Raw genomic sequence first — 13,858 nt, 5'->3', positions numbered from 1 at the left:
TTGTTATATAAATTTTATCAATCCTTAATGAAATGCAATTTTCGTCTATTTAGATTCATTGAAACTGACCTCTGACCTCGTAATAAATGTATACGATATTAATGCAGTTGAATAGAGTCGTTCGCAGCTCCTTAGAGTGCTAACATTCATTTAACACGATCGTTGGTCAGTCATACAACAAATTACCGTGTGCTTGATTAAGCGCCCAAAAGTAGACTTCAAGCTCACAACTGACCGAACAGCAGTCGCTTACCAAAGCATAAATAATTGCGTGCATTTATTTAATGCAACCACACAATACCTTACATCCATACATACATCCATAATTGTTATATCTGAATTTCGTGTAGCCGGAAGACCGCTATAGACTACGCATGGCCATTCCACAAAAAATAGTGACTGCAGTTAATCTTTTAATTCGCTACTGTCACACTGAAAATAGTGATCGATCACATTTCCTATGAGCTGAATAAACACAATACATACATGGGTGTGGCTGAGAGTAACCAAAAAACTGTACCGGGCACGAGTATCCGAGTATGGCTACAAGACGGGGGTTGAACTTAATGCAGATGCTTATGTTGTGGGCAATAAAATGAAATTCCAATTTGCCTTTTAAAATCCACTCAATGTGTGCACTTAAGCAAATATGCCGTCTGCCACATTTATTTCAAGGAGTAAATTGTTGCTTTCCTCATGCATATGTCCATGCCCATAGTGTGTGTGTGTGTGTGTGTGTGTGTGTGTGCGTGTGTATTTAGGCTGTGGAAGTGATGCTCCAGAGAAGTGAAGTTCTAATGAAAAAGTGCGCCCTGCTGTGTACTCGCGTGACTTGTTGAAATATGAACAGTATATTTGTACAACCAGTAGGTGCACGCACGCATCAGAGGCATATACAAATGTATGTATGTATGTACGTTGGCAACATCCCTTGACAATGGCAATTTCAATATTTATTTTGGGATGGATGTACAGATGTCGGTGCATCCAATTCATGCGGTTGCAACGCCTCGCTCAGACTGCATTACCTCGGTGGTGTGTGTATTTGACATGTGGGATTACTTTTCCATTGAATTAATTCGTCTTCCGAAAAGCACTCGATTGCGTTGAAAATGCGTATTCCATGGTCGGCTCTAACACCCTAACTTGAGTGGCATATTTTCCGTTTTTGATCATCACCGTCTGCTGTCCCATTTATCGGTTGCGCCTCGAAATCATCTCGTGCTGGAACTCTCCCTTTTCGTGTTGCTTCACGTGTTGAGCATACTGCCAACCCCCAGAGGCAAATCATATACACACGCCGCGCATCCACACATCCGCATTGTTGGCATTTTTGGCTGTGTCATTTGGCGCGTGCACGGGGCAAGGGTGTGCGCAAGCGTACAGTGGCGTAGCATTGCTCGGTGGCGGGTTTTTTCAATTTATTTACTTTTTTATTATATCTGTTGTTATTTTAGAGTTAATGAATGTTTGTGGTATCTACAATAATAAATTGCTGTACCTATTTAGTTCAAATTTTAGTTTTTCATAATTTCATGAGGTATGTGCAACCCTGCAGAAATCAAGCTTGGTCACATTGACCGAAAAATTATATATATTTTTTTTAAATCAATAGAATTCATATTTCTGCCGTATATCTTGCTGTTTAGTTGTACAAAAACATGTATACAGGTGCTATATGCCACAGAGGTTGGATTTCTTTTATTAAAAGAAAATATAAGTTTTTTAAAATAATCCCACTGGCAACACATTCCACAAGGTACAGTGGAGAACAAGAGTGCGTTTTCAAGTGCGCAAAGTGTTAAAATAGCCTTAGGGCAGCGCCCGAATTTAAAGTGGTCATATGTCTAAAATATACATTCGTGAAAGCATGATTCTAACGAGGATAACAAGGATGACAGTGCTTTTGTTATTTTTAGATTTCGATGGATAGCAACGACTCGCTGCTAGGGTTAACCCCTGGTTTTTCCCTCTTTTGCCGTGTCGTTCCAAAGTCATTCATGTCAATCAGCATTTTTAATTATTCATTGCAGTGTCATGGCTGCCAGAAATTTCAGTGTCGAGCATTTGTCCGCTGTTAGCCGCTGGCAAATTCAGTTGATGTGCAAACATGCGATTATGCATGAATTAATCACATTTGAGTAATTCACGGAGGCAATGGTGTCAGAAACGGGTATAGAGGTTATCTGGTAGAGGAGAGGAAGTGGAAATTATTGGTCTACAACTTTGCTTCCGCCGTTTTCCAATAGATGTCTCTAGGATCAAGATTAAATTAGATTAAATCGATTAAATCGTTTCGATCTGTGTCAACATTAACCCAACAATATATTTGTAGAGATCTGTTTGCATCCCAAACTTATTCTCAACTAAAAATGTCACTTTTTGAGCCGAATTCCCGACATTTGCACGGAATACGCATGCTGCCAGATGGATGCTCAAAAGTAGTAGCTAGCGACGGCCAATATTTTGAATTTTTTTTATTTTTATATTTTATTTTTTTTATACAAAAAAAGCCTTAAATTAACAAAAAATAATGGCGGAAGCAATAAAAATGAATTTCGAGGTTTTGTATTTTAAAATTTTTGAAAATAATTGATTTTATGGACAACACCACTTCTCTTCCCCTTTAGTTAGAAAGAAAATTTTATTCCAACCCACTGTGTCCCTTTAAATACATGCTCCGAAGATACCTCAAAAAGTTATTAATTACATGTAAACAGAACAATAATACTTATGGAAGTAACTGACAGACATGGGTCCAAAGCGACTTAAGTCCCAACATCACCACGTGTCTTAAGCGTCAAGAGATATTGAGCAGATGCTTTGGAGTTTATGAGATGGGCAACCTGCGACTCTTCTTTCATGCGCGTTTACTTCCGTTCGATTTTTATTTACTTTGGTCTATAATTAACTCAATTTCAACTCTGACTTGTAAGTAGAAAAACAAACCTTTTACCATCTAGTTGAGTATGAGACTCAAAATTACAAACACATGTGTAGTACACCCAAATGTATTTATAAACTGTCTCAAAATAATGCAGACATTTCCGAAACGTGACACATTGACAACTTCAGCAGATTTTATGCTTATCCCGGTGGTCATCAAGCAGAGTGGGCCAACTAAATCGCAAAAATATACCACAAAGTAGGTATGTCTGTATGTCAATTGACCATGAAAATAAATGCATAGCATGTCCTCCAGCACGTCCAGCGTCACGCTTATTATTCTGCGTTCTGTGCGTACTTGTTCTCTTGCACTCACTTACAGGTAAGGCCACTTGTAGTGCGTGAGAAATAATGCTTCGTGTCCAGTGATTGTCAAGTCTAATTATGTATGATATTTTAATGCGTTTCACATGTTTCGCGACTGTTAAGGGTTTTCTATATTTACCGTTGCTTTCCATCACTCAACATTTTTGCAACACAAAATGACAACATTTTGAGTGAAAGGCATCTAAGTGTATTTGGGAACGTTTAAGAGACTGCCTTGTTTGTGGAAAGTGTTAAGTTCTTCAGGGCTTAACAAAATCCCAGCTTTCCTAGAACTGTTGCATCAAATAATTTGAGAAAATGTACTTTGGCTTTTTGGTCCCTCTAGTCGGTGGGTTATTTCTGAGTGAAGACAAAGGCCATCCTCCTGTATACTCACACAACATGTCTATATGTATATCCAACAAAGCAGGCTATAAATTAACATCAGTGTAGAGTCGATCCCCGAGAAGTGATTCTTCTTAAAAACATTGATGTTCTTCGGGTTCTTTCAGTAAACTTTTACTTAGCAAGGTCTATACAATTTTTTGGTACAGTCGAGGTATACATATACTGCAGTTGGATGCATGTCTTGAATTAATTAACCTAACAATTTAATTTACATTTATTTAAGTTTTAGGTGAAAGAGTAAATAAATTAGGAAACTTGCGTGCTTCTCGCCTTTTAGACTAATTGAATAATTTATCATAAGGATTATGCGTTGTAAGTACCTCGCACACCTATATATGAGCGAATATGGGCTTCGGAGGACAACAGTACCAGATTTCTGTTTTAATTTTTGTATGAAATATGAAAATGGAAAATACAGAGTATTGCTAGCGATGTTATCGTGCACATTTCAATTTGTTTTATTATGAGATGCTATGCCGCTTGTTGATCGAGAATTGTTGAGGCGCTCCTCTTAGAATATACCAGATATATTTACTTACTATGATAAATATATAAAGATATTATACTTAGAAAATTTCAGGCAGCGAAATAATGTTAATTAAATCAAGCTTTATTATATAAATATACAATAGATGAATGGATGTGTCTGCAGAAATAGTCAAACTCTTCCACATTCACTTGCAAACCCGCATAAAACGCACACATACAAATGTCAAATGTTTCGTGTGACCAAATTAGTGGCCCTTCTTCTATTCATGTAAGAGAATATTCCGTCACAAGAACCGTGGAAGATTTGATTTCCTCAATTCAATTCATCAAACAAATATAGATTAACTAATGAGCAACAGAGGTTGGGTGGCAATAAATAAAAGTTGACTTTTGTATCGCCGAAAGTGATCAATTAAAACAAATTACTACAGTTTATTATTAGATATCTATATGTAAGTGTGTGCTTTATAAGGGAGTATTGATAACAAATATCCGAAATCAATTAAGAGACTAGCAAGCGATGTTGCTTTAGAGAAAACTACCACCGTCAACAATATAATATTGTAACAGTTCAATGACTCTGGAGCACCGAACTTAAGGTAGTACTTAAACTTAGTATGTAAAGAGTAAATTTAGGAAAAGTTCGCTAACTCCAAATGTCTACGAGTACTATAGCCGAAGGAATGATCTACAAATTGTGTTTTTGTGACTCCTGATTTGATATGTGACTCCTGCCTAATAGGATTTAACTGTTCAGAATTATATAATTCGAGAAAAAAATAATAAGAACCACCCTATTGTAAACATTCTCACAACTATAAAAACAGAACAATTTTTATTGGACTTTTCTTGAACATCCACTATTAAATCAATAATAAAAGAAGTAAGGAAAGGCTAAGTTCGGGTGCAACCGAACATTTTATACTCTCGCAATTTATTTGGAGATTTACCTATATTTTCGGTGAAAAATTACCCTTAGGCACTGAGTTCTTCATGTTTCATATCAGGGGCCTTGAAAAGTCATGGTTCGATTTTGACAATTTTTCCACAAGTGATGTCACAGCTCAAATACAGTATTTGTGTAAAGTTTTATTTCGCTACCTTTATCCGTTCCTTATGTATACATTATAAAGTGAAAGGATCAGAAGGATTCAAAATTGAATTATATGGGAAGTAGGCGTAGTTGTGAACCAATTTCGCCCATATTCCACCAGTGTCATCAGGGTGTCAAGAAAATATTATATACCGAATTTCATTGAAATCTGTCGAGTAGTTCTTGAGATATGGTTTTTGACCCATCAATGCAGCTTCCTTCTTCCATTTCTTATGTAAAATTTGGTCTTTCTGACGTTACTGGTTAGTGAGTTAACGCACTTTTAGTCATTTTCAACCTAACCTTTGTATGGGAGGTGGGCGTGGTTATTATCCGATTTCTTTAATTATTGGACTGTATAAGAAACCGGCTAAAAGAAACGACTGCAGAAAGTTTGGTTTATATAGCTTTATTAGTTTGCAAGATATGTACAAAAAACCTATTAGGGAGCGGGGTCACACCCAAATGTGGCCCTCCCTAATGTGATCCTATGTTCCAAATTTCATAACTTTATTTATGGCTTAGTTATAGCTCTTTATGTGTTTTTGGTTATCGACATTTAGTGGGCGTGGCAGTGGTCCGATTCCACCCATCTTGAAACTTAACCTTCTAATGGTGCCAAGGAACACGTGTTCCAAGTTTCATTAAGATATCTCAATTTTTACTCAAGTTACAGCTTGCACGGACGGACAGACAGACATCCGGATTTGAACTTTACTCGTCACCCTGATCACTTTGGTATATATAACCCTATATCTAACTCGTTTAGTTTTAGGACTTACAAACAACCGTTATGTGGACAAAACTATAATACTCTCTTAGCAAATTTTGTTGCGAGAGTATAAAAAAAGACCCTACAGAGCGATAATAGAAACCCTACGCACATTATCTTCACACATACGATATGGGTGCATAAATATATTTGTATGGGCTTGAGTACCATAGCACCAATGTGGCAAGATTGACAGACAACGGCACCAAATTCGTCAGCTGACAATCAAATTTAATTTGTTACGCTAAATTGAAATAAACAAACAAACAAATGACCGAGGGCAACCATTGTACATTGTTTACTAATTGTAAGAAAATTTAGAAATTTTTCATTCCTTATACGGAGTAGGAGAGAGCGGAGCCGACAACCACTGTTATGCTAAGACATTCAAGTAAAAAAAGATAAGACTTAACTATCTAATTTTGGATATTTGTAACTTTATTTAAACCAAACATACTTTAACTTTAAAATAACCGAGTCTAAAATGATCTAAATTTAATTTACCGCTATCTACGAACAAAGAATAACTTATAAAAAGAATTAATAAACTCATTATCGGAATGAAGTCGGATTTATATCTACCCATGGAATGAAAATTGGACATATGGAAAGAATGTAGAGAGAAACCGATTTTAAGTGAGTCATTTTCGTTTGTATAAATAACAACTCCCGACTTCCTTTGATTCGTCTTTAGTAGTCTTTTAATAATAGAAGATTTGTACTGGAATCATCTCGTAGTTCTCAGTTTTCTCATAGAGAACTGCTGTAATGACAAGGTATGAGAATTGTTTGAATTGCAATAATATTTAAGGGGTTAGGAGTAGTCAGGATTTTCAAAAAAAAATCTATTTTTTTTTTGTATTTTCGTTAAGAGTAAAATCTTAAAAATATTCTCGGAAAATTTGAAGATGCTCCGATAGTTACTTTTCGAGTTATTCGACAAATAACAAAGAGCGCTCAGGCACTCCAACACACTAGTGTCAAACTTTAAATGCGTTTATCTCAAAACTATGTTTTTTGAACTTGTGACAACTGTAACTCGATAACCGCTCAGTAGATTTTAATGAAATTCATACAGCTTTTACTGAAAATTCTAATTTTTTTAAAAAGAGAGACGCTTCTAGATTCACTTAACGCTCTCGTTACTTTCACTGTTTATGGGTTATGATAGATTTTTTGTGGGTTTTAAGCATATAATTTTTTATATATGTACATATGTACACTAGTAGTGTTCGGTATTTACTTTGGAAATATTAGAATAAATTGTGTATCTTTTTAGCTACGACCACTTATCACTTTTTCCTCCAGTCTTTCAATATAAAGAAAACGCACAAATTGTCCACTGTTTCAAAACAACAAAAAGAATCTTCAAATAATCGTGTGTCGGCTTTTCGTGTGAGTTCGTGTATATATGTTTATATCTAAATGTATGGGATTGATTCTGTGCGCATTAGCTTAAAAAATCACTGGTGTCGTTATAATAATAAAGGGGACTTCAAGAGTATTTGCTTCGTATGTATTCTCATAATTAAAAAAATATCCTCGGGGAAAAAGAAAATTCCTACTTTCATAATAGAAAAATCCCCACCCGAAACATTCAATCGAGAACTGAAAGAGCTCCTAATTCATTGATATTTATATCAGTTGAGCATTAGTATGTAAAAATATATCCAATTTGAATGAAATATTGTAATTTTATATATCTACAAATTGGGTCAAATGAGTCTCAAAACACACAATTTATGAACCACAACTAACTTTACATTATCTCCAATTCTTGCAAAGCCATAATAAAAAAAATTCTAAGCGCTCTTCTTCAAAGAATTTCCAAAATATTTTTTTGGTTTTAACCTCCTCAATGTACTACGTCACTGTCGCCAAGTGTCAAGTATCTATCGTCTCTCATTGGCATACACACATACCATGTATTTGTTGTTTCAATTCCAATCGAAGTAAAGAAGTAACGCCGCGATGACTGGTGGGAGCGCATAACGCGCAAAGAGATACGGTTCGTTTAAATTGAATAATGTGTTTTTAAGTGACGCTTAGACGCATTCTTCACTAAATTGAACAATTGTTCATAATTCTTACACAACGGGCACATAATATCGCCAGTAGTTTCACTTATTCTTCTCCTACTTCTTCTTCTACATGTGGCATATGCTTCGTATGCACTTCAGCTTCAGCGACTTCAACGGCTCGAATGCAGGGAATGCATTCATTGAATTCGTCTTCATTCTCTAGCAATTTCCATCAACTCAAGTCTTTAAGAAGCGAGCAAACACATGCATACACACATGCAAGTAGACTGAGCCGGCATTCATGCGTAATTCTCCACTGAAATTAGAAACCTCATTGCGAAGACAGTTTAAATGCACAGAACTGCGCAGCAGATCATCAAGCGTAGATTAGCGCATTCCAGGCTTAATTTGTAGACACGCACACACACACACACACAAGCACGCATGCTGTTTACAATCTTATTTATGTTACATGTAGTCTAACAATAGGCGTTGCGCGCTGTTTTATAAATACTTAGCATTGCAGCATATCTTGTATGCGCTCAGTCTATGGATTTTACGAGTTCAACAATCTTACAATTGAATTGAAGATTTTCTTATTGAAAAATAAAGAAAATAAGAGAACTCGCACTTTCGCATAAATATTGTACAAATTATTGCAGTTTATTGTGCGCTGTGGGCAGCCAGTACCACGCTTACGTATCTATTTAGATACATTGGTATGTATAACTGTATAATGGACAATTGCAGCGCATCTCTGATCATTACAATTGACTCGAATGTGGGTTGGGTGTGAAGCGTTCGCCGTGCAACTGAAGTGAAGTGAAGTGTTGTGCGCTTGTTTATATCTCATCTGTTGACAGTTGATTTCCTGCAGAACCATTGCCACAAATTGGACCTGTTTTTCATAATTAACATAAATACACACAGACACATATTTATGGAAGACATTTCGTGCCGGTTTAAGATGCCAACAAAGCGGATGATCCTCATCAAGAGTTCAACACTCACTTGAGGTTAGTTCAGTTCGGCTAGGTGGATTGTTTAACACATTACAAACAATAGACTAAAACTCTAACATTCATATGAACTCTTAATGTTTTGAAAGTAACAAAGAGGATACAGGGTGTTTTAAAATTTTGTATAAAAATAAAGTTTGTGCTTCAACAAATCAACATACTCAGTACCAAAAGTAACGTTGCAACTAGTTCATTGGAAAGAATGCTTATCTCAATTATCTAAGGATCAAATACTTCCTCCAAATCTGAATCCTTAGTATCCCTAGAGCATATTACTCTTCTGTTGTATGAATTTATTAAAGTTAAAGCATCTAGTATCGCATTTTTATACCCTGAACAGGGTATATTAAGTTTGACACGAAGTTTGTAACACCCAGAAGGAAGCGTCGGAGGCCCTATAAAGTATATATATAAATGATCAGTCCGTCTGTCTGTTCGTCTGTATATATACGAACTAGTCCTTCAGTTTTCAAGATATCGTTTTGAAATTTTGCAGATGTTATTTTCTCTTCAAGAAGCTGCTCATTTGTCGGAACTGCCGATATCGGATCACTATATCATATAGCTGCCATACAAACTGAAGGATCGGAACGATTGGGCTTGTATGGAAAACTTCCGCATTTTACTACATATCTTCACGAAATTTGGTGTGCGTTATTGCTCATAGAAAAAATGTAATCTCCGAAACAATTGTTCAGATCTGTTCACTATAGCATATAGCTGCCATACAAACCGAACGATCGGAATTAATGGCTTGTATGGAAAACTTCCGCATTTGACGTGGTATCTTCACGAAATTTGACATGGATTACTGCTTAAGGTAATAATATAATCTCCGAAGAAATTGTTCAGATCGGTTAACTATATAACCATAATGTTTCTAGCAAACAAACCGGGCTAAAAAGACTTAGTAAAATGTTTTCTTTTTTTTACTTACTTTTTCTTACGTCTTTAGATTTGCTTAAACACATAGTTACTAAAAGAAATGCACCTGTGAAGGGTATATTAGCTTCGGTACAGCCGAAGTAAACGTTTTTTTTTTGTTTTGAAGTAAAATTGACCTTTGTATTTTTTGATATTTCTAAATCTACCTATAAGTAATTTGGCTATGTTTCTAGAGAGATCTATAGAGTTCTTAATCTCTCTCAACAAAGAATATATTAATTGGAGACCTTACCACTTTATCCTGGAAATAAGTTTCTTCACAAAATTACTAAAACTACTAGCAACCACAATGTTATGCATGAGTATATCCCTCTGTTGCTGCTGTGGGTGGAGGTAGTATCGAAAAGTGTACATGTACATATATATCTATGCATCTCACTGTCTCTATAAAATCTCGCGGTAATCCTGAAGTGCGATGTAAATAAGTGAATAAAAACAACGAAATCAATGCATGTGTCAATTGTTGTGCCAGAAAATGCTGATACTTTTTCATACTGTCGTAAATTTGTACATATCTACAGATTTCCTAGGGGAACTTTTGGTTGGTGGGGAGTTTTTGCTTTCAAACGCATTGTGTTTCATTCTCGTTAGGGCGTTGGAGCAATATAAATACACAAGATAGCACTTTACAAACTTTACTCTGCCAATTCGCTTTAATTTCGAGCACACAATATATTGTACACGACTGACGATGACGTCATCTCCATGGCATAAAAGGAATTTTAAAGTATAGTAAAAGAATTTTAACTGACACTAACACTTCTGGCAGTTATTCAGCCGAGATTCTCTTCTCATTTCGTGCGCCTTGCTGTTATTTATCAAATAGAGGATTCATCATTTAAGTCGTTAATCTATTTTTATGAAAAACTTTTTTATGGTTGGGAAATTATTTATTCGAATAATTTTGTCAAGAACTCCTTCCATTATCCAAATTTTCGACGAATTCCCCCTTTTTATAAAAATAAACTGCAAAACTTCACAAAATGTCACCCTAAAATGCTACTTCATTCGATTCCTCATTGATTCCTCCAGGGAGTGGTGGAATTCCTTGAATGAAAACATTAAAGCTGCATATCCTTCACCATATCAAATTGATTTCATCTTTATAGTTTTTGTGAACTATTTATGTGCAGACAGGAAGTCAGACAAGCAAAAAAAGAGGAAATTAACCAACAATTCGCCATAGTTGGCATTGCAGTTATGAAGACACACATAAATATTTATCAGTAAAAGCCGGTCCAAGACATATACATACATATAGTAGAGATTTTGGGGAAACTGCATGCATATACTAAACGTGAATGACTCATTCGCATCTCCCATAAACACACGGGAGCATACAGTTGCTTTCTAAAAATGAGATCAGAACTTTTAATTTGGTAATTTTAGTATGCATTTTTTTTAAATTTATCAAGCAACTCTTTACTAGCATACCATTATGTTTACCACCACTGTATTTTGCATTTTGCAAATTGAACTTTCCATTTGTGTCGTCCTGTCGCTCGTCACATTATTTGTCTTTTGGCTGCAACCGAGTGTGTATTTTTTGCAGGAAAACAGGAACGTTTGGTCTGACTTCGGCCTCCTACTTTATTGTTAATTGAAGAACACTCTTCCATCAAAATGCTCCTCTTATCTACGATACAGTCCCGTTCCAGGTTTTGCAAGTAGAGCAAGAGCGGTGAAGATTTTCTGTTAACAAGGCATATAAGATACTCGGATATATTTCAGGTCTCGTAAAGTTTATTTTAAGGAATTTTTTTTTATCTACTCCCAAACAGCGATTGCCTTAAAATAACAGTAATATCTCAGATTGTTTGATTTAATAAAAAATACCGATGCTTAGAGTTCTATCAAGTCGCTATCTGTATTGTCCCATTATTTATAATACTCAGAAAACTTGCCGCGGCGTCCATAGGACTCACTGTATCGTAATTTTTATGCATATGAATTTCACTACGTTTTGCTCCCCAAATTCATTCAATGAGCATTGGTTGGAAGCTAGTTGTTGTAAAATTGCCGATGTGGAATGCGTGAGGATGCATTCACAAAAGTGTGTCAACGCGGCACTCCCCTCATGAAACGACATTGCCTTGTAACTAGTCCACCCACCCACGCTTCAAACCCAACCCTAACACAGGACACAACGGCACGCATGCCATCCATACATTTTTCAACTTATAACATGCTACTTTATGGTGGAGTTATGAGGAGTTGGAGCTTCTGAGTGGATTGCGGTCGTGAATTTGAATGAATGGAATGAATGAGTTTTTCGTTGGGTGCTAACCGACACGCGGCACTTGCCAAATTTCTGTGCGTGTTTTGTTTGGCGGCTGGCCGGCTTGCTCGTTGCTGGCATTATGTGTGCTGGGTGGTTGGGCGTATGAGCATTTGGTTAGCCCTTCTCTGGTTCAGTCAATCAGTCAGTGCTTTGAGCGTTGTTGAGTCACCACACTCACACCCCATTTACCCACACTACTCTGCACCACACCCCGGAAAATATTTTGCAATCTGATACGATTGTTTACAATTCTGTTTATGGGGCGATTTTAATTTTTGTAAATACCGCTTCCGTTTATTGGATTTGTTTAACGGCTGTATTGGCTTTAGCGCCGTCGTGCGTGTGGACACACACACACACATCCGTATGGAAATACATATATAATTCGTTGTCTGGATTGTTTTGGTGATTGTAAGCAAGTTTATAGGTCCATAAATCATGGGTTACCGGCTGTAGGCCATCGACCATCAATCCTCGATATATGTTTGTACAAACAAGTTCAGAATACAAACATATTTAAATATCAGATAAAACGTCAATTACAATTGGCATTTAACGCAGATTTAATTGTATTACCGAGTAAATTGGAAATGGCACATTTGAGTTATAATTTTAATTAAAGTCAACTTAAGTTAAGAGGGCAAAATTTAGTTATTTTGATCAACTTTATCGAGAACTGACTAACATCCTAAAAATATGGCAAAAGTTCGGACAAAAATCGAAAGAATTTCTATTTAATTTGAACTAGTATCGGACTAGGGTGAAGGGGGGCATGTTCTGAGACTAGATCTAGATACAAACACCCGGTACGTTGGACTGGAATTCACAAGCAGCCGAAGAAAAGACCGACCCGCTCTAACCTGGATTAAAAATTTTATTTATCTGTAAATTTTATCGAAATATCGGTCCAAAACCGCTGGAGTCATATCCAGAGATTAGTACAAGGTCGAAATAAAGGGAAGAATATTATTGTGCCCTTTGCTCCTTCCTACCGAAATCTGACTTTGAAAACTTTCCTGGACTTGCTGGAAGAGAATGACAATTACATCTTTTTGAGACGTCTTTCTCATACTGTTTAATGAAATTGTATTTTGTGGTTTAAATTTTAGTTTAAAATATTATTTTTTAACATATTTTATATATATTATTATATATATAGAATAAAACTTTCATAAAACCTAAATAAAAAAACGGTACCCAACACTAAGCAACGAACGTTTTTAAAAAGAACTGACAATCAACAATAAACACAAAACGGAAAAGCGAAAGCAAAACAGAAGCACCATTTTGAATGCAAACAAGGAATAGCCGCTCAAAAGAGCGGGACAGAGCGAAACAAAAACAGCTTAAATGAGAGCCGTGAGTTACATTCCTTTCCAAGATTTAATTGAGTGCTTTTGTTCAGAGATGCATTTTTAATTTTTGAAGAAAAGAAAGATATACAAAGCAAACAAATTGATATCCAATTATAAAAATTTCCGAGCGTCTATTCAACCGATTTTTACGATTAAACAAATAGTTGTCGTAAATGCATTTTTGCAGCAAAACATTTCACAAAGGTGTTCTCTTGCCTTAAAT

Source organism: Zeugodacus cucurbitae, chromosome 4 (assembly GCF_028554725.1).
Source record: "Zeugodacus cucurbitae isolate PBARC_wt_2022May chromosome 4, idZeuCucr1.2, whole genome shotgun sequence".
NCBI classification, from domain to species: Eukaryota; Metazoa; Arthropoda; class Insecta; order Diptera; family Tephritidae; genus Zeugodacus; species Zeugodacus cucurbitae.
The sequence above is the reverse complement of the archived record's forward strand: the minus strand, read 5'-3'. Positions refer to the sequence as shown.